A 4,399-nucleotide genomic window follows, 5' to 3' on the forward strand; every position below is an offset into this window, starting at 1 on the left:
CTCTGGCGTTGAGTGTAGCTAGGTCTCCTCTCGCTTTAGAGAGTCGTTATGCTGAGACCTCCACTCTTAAGAGCCCCTCAACTATGGTTGAGTGTTGTTAGGCTTCCTCTCGTTTAAGAGAGTCATTCTGCTGAAGCCTCCACTTTGCATAGCTCCGCTTAGGCAGTATTAATGTGTAGGCTCTTGAGCCTCACTAACTGCCCCTGGCGTTGAGTGTAGCCAGGTCTCCTCTCATTCTTGAGAGTCGTTATGCTGAGACCTCCACTCTTAGAGTTCCGTACTATGGTAGGTGAGCTAGTCTACGACGCTGGCGAGCTTTGAGCCTGGCTGTAGAGGTTTGTGGCTCGGGTCCTGGCAAAAGCGATTTGGCTGGGGCAGGGATGGTGTTCCTTGAGTCCTTGACTTAAGGAATCCAGTTTTTTGGGCACTCATCCCTCAGCATGGCGGCGTGGGTAGACCGTTCCCCTAGCGCCCTCTAGAGGACGCAGCGTTGAGTTCCCTTTCGAAAGGGAACGTCTCAGGTTACGCATGTAACCATGGTTCCCTGAGAACAGGGAACGAGACGCTGCGTCTCATTGCCATGCTTCGGGCATCATACCTGTGCCTCCTCAGACAAAAAAAGAGGATGACATATTCCACAGGTGCTCCTTTTATACTCGCAGTCGCTCATTTGCTTACGTCATGGGCTTCCACCTGCCAATGTCAAGTTCATTGTCGTTTTTTCATTCATGCTTCAGACACCGGTCACGCTGAAGGCGTTCCCCTAGCGCCCTCTAGAGGACGCATCGTCTCGTTCCCTGTTCTCAGGGAACCATGGTTACATGCGTAACCTGAGACATTCTCTCACATCAAAATCCACAAACCTATTTGTTTAGAACTGTTTTGGACAGTTTGTGCTTGTAAATAGTGCTTGACTATGTATATGTCTCTCCTAATTCAGACAAGACAACTTTTTCACTGAAAAAAAGCAATGGTTTGAAATATAAACGTCTTACTGATGGATTTATTTCTTAGGGTGTATTCACACCTGTCTTGTTTGGTTCGATTGAATCGAACTCAAGTTCGTTTACCCCCTTGGTGCAGATCTTTTGGGCAGGTGTGAATACAGCAATCGCAGTCGGGTGCGGACCAAACAACCGCACCGAGACCCAGCTTAAGAGGTGGTCTCGGTCCGATTCCAAACGAACTCTGGTACGCTTGAGAATTTCTGTCCAATGAATGGATGACCTTTAGCACACGTGTAGTTTTGTTTACAATTTCTGATTCACTTGCAAAAAGGGCAGTGTGAAAGTGAACCACACCAAACACAAAAAAAATCAACATTGTATTTGGTCCGGACCAAAGCAAGTGAAATAGCGGACTTTCCTGGTGTGAATACACCCTTTAAAACATACAGATCTTCACTTCACAAGACACTAACTGATGGACTGGAATCATGTGGATTACTTGTGGATTGTGGCTGTTTGAACTCTCATTCTGACGGCACTCATTCACTTGAACATAATATTCTTTATTTGACATTTTTCAAAATATTAAATTTTTTATTTCAGTTAGATCTTATATCACAGTTTAAATTAAATCTTATATCACATTTTTTGTGTGGACCCCACTGTCTATTCAGCAAGTCAATAAACTATGCATGTGGTTCATCTGTTGTAAAAGTTATTGATGGTAACAAGTTTTGGACTGGTGTGAATGACGGCACCGAAGAAGTGACATGGACATGGGTCAATGGCACCACAGTGATCTCTGGGTGAGAAATCACTACACATGTCTGATTATTATCCAATAACGTATTCACACCTTCAGTGTCATATCAGGAAGCAGGACTGAAATTCTAATGCGTTTTTTTTTATTTTTTTTATGGGGGCTGAAGAGGCTGATGTGTTGTGACTATTTCAGTATATTGAGTTGAATAAGAATAAAACTACTGTTGACATTTTCATTATGCAACAATAGTTTGTTTTGTGCCAATTAAAAAGATTTTTGCACTATAATAAATCAAGCTTTTATGTGGATTTTATTTATAATTAGCATATCCTCTATATGCAAGGAACACAGAGGATGTAGGTTGGTGTGATCACAGTCATATGCACAATAATTATTACTGTAAAATTGAATTAAAGGACAAAAACCCCACCGGCACTTTCATTTAAAAGTCTCATATTAATAAGTCTCATTCAAGAACAAGAACTACACTAAGAGATGATTCAATAGTGATGTTTGTTTCAACTGATATGTATAGACAGGAATATGCAAAGAATAAAAAGATACATTAGATCACTCTGTCTGCTTTAAATTACTGGGGTCTCTGGGTACAGAACTGATTTGCAACAATAAATGCATGAGAAGTAATAATCCAGTTGGATCCTTGAGTGCATGCATCCATCAGTTATTTTACCACCGCATTTAGAGTGAGAACAATCTGTTAAATGAATCTAGATAAATACTCTATCATTTAGAGCTTTAAATGCAGTATGTGTTTTAATATAAAAGCATCCTGCACTGACAAGTTCCCCTGTTTGCTGAGTTCAATGTAATGCAGACTCATTGAATACTAATGTGGGTTCAAATGCTCTAAAATTATTAAATGTTGCCCTTGTCATGTTTTTCCAAACAATTCTACACACCTTAATGACTACAGTATGTGGCTTGTCACAGAAAGCCCATATCTTAGCATAGTGCCAACAACAAGAGCATCCTATAAATATAATTAAGGCAGCCGAATAGGGCACAAATTGAACTGCAAGGACCAGTGGAACAAACTGAGATAAAGTCATCTTTATCCTTCTTTTCCAGGTCATTAAACAACTTCCTAACCTTCAAAATTAATGAGACTAGCAGAATGAAACAAAGCTGTGTTCAAGCCTCAGATAAGTAATTATATATTAATATCTATATCACCGCTCCTCCTCAAATGTAAACATGTAATTGCAGATTAGAAATATCTCTGGTTTGCTTGCTTTCAGCTTAGACTTTTCCAATGTCATTACACAACTCTTTCCAACCTGAGTAATTACAAAAGAAGGTGCTGAACTCTGCTGTTGACTGAATTTACAATAAAACTGATCCAGACTGTTGATGATTTACTGTTTAATATTTAACAGGAAAAAAGAAAAAAGTTTATTATAGCTATAACTTTTTAATGACTCATAATGTAGATTACATTGATTGATTACACAATATGAGTCACTGAATCTTTTACTTAAGTCCAAAACACTAATTCATTTGGAAATGAAACAATTAACTAATAAAATATTAAATTTAGAAATGAAAAAAAATATATATATATATCAATAAACTGTGACTGTGTACCAAACAGCTTAAAGTTGCAACAAGTACTATGTGGTTATCGTTCAAAATAATTAATGTCATGCACTAGAGTTGTGAGGGGTGAGGGTAAATTATGCGTGATCTGCTGTGACGTCACTGTTGTAATGCATTGTGGTATATGCAGCTGCCTGAATTGTACTGTACATGAGTCGACTCGCTCCCTCTTTTAAAGTCGAGGGGTCGAGTGTCTGTCCATTTAAACTTCCCTCATTCACTTGGCAAAGTGAAACGCCCTTCAAAATGGTGGCGGGGATTCCTTTTAGGGGAAGTGCTTCCGGAAGTTTGTGAGCAACCTGTTAGTGAGTCACTGAATGATTCACTCAACACCATCAAGCATTCAAAAACACCAATTCATTTAGGAACTCCACTGCTGTGTGCTGCTCGGAGACTCACAAAGATTAATTGTGCTGTGGCTTTGTTTGGTACTTTTTTCATTGGTATAGAACAAATATCCACGATGTAAGTAAGAGTCTCTTACTTACAGTAAGAGTGTCTTACAATATCATTACTAAATTTTAACTGCTTGTTAAAAAAACACTCTTGTATAAAAGCAACCTCACACTTGCAGTCATGCTGTTTATCAGAATATCAAAACAACTGTGATGACGGCCATACCTGCATACAGCAGCCTTTCTCTTGTGATATTAATAATAATGTTACACTTTACAATACAGTCTAATTTGTTAACATTAGTTAATCAATAACTAATATAAACTAACAATGATCAAAATATTTTTTACAGTATTTATTCATCTTTGTTAATGTTAATGAATAAAAATATTCATGTTCATGTTAGTTCACAGGGCATTAAAGGGATACTCCACCCCAAAATGAAAATTTTGTCATTAATCACTGACCCCCATGTCGTTCCAAACCCGTAAAAGCTTAGTTTGTCTTCGGAACACAATTTAAGATATTTTGGATGAAAACCGGGAGGCTTGTGACTGTCCGATTGACTGCCAAGTAAATTACACTGTCAAGGTCCAGAAAAGTATGAAAGACATCGTCAAAATAGTCCATCTGCCATCAGTGGTTCAACCGTAACGTTATGAAGCGACGAGAATAC

Source organism: Sinocyclocheilus rhinocerous, unplaced genomic scaffold, assembly GCF_001515625.1.
Source record: "Sinocyclocheilus rhinocerous isolate Xijiao unplaced genomic scaffold, SAMN03320098_v1.1 scaffold1385, whole genome shotgun sequence".
In the NCBI taxonomy this organism is placed as follows: domain Eukaryota; kingdom Metazoa; phylum Chordata; class Actinopteri; order Cypriniformes; family Cyprinidae; genus Sinocyclocheilus; species Sinocyclocheilus rhinocerous.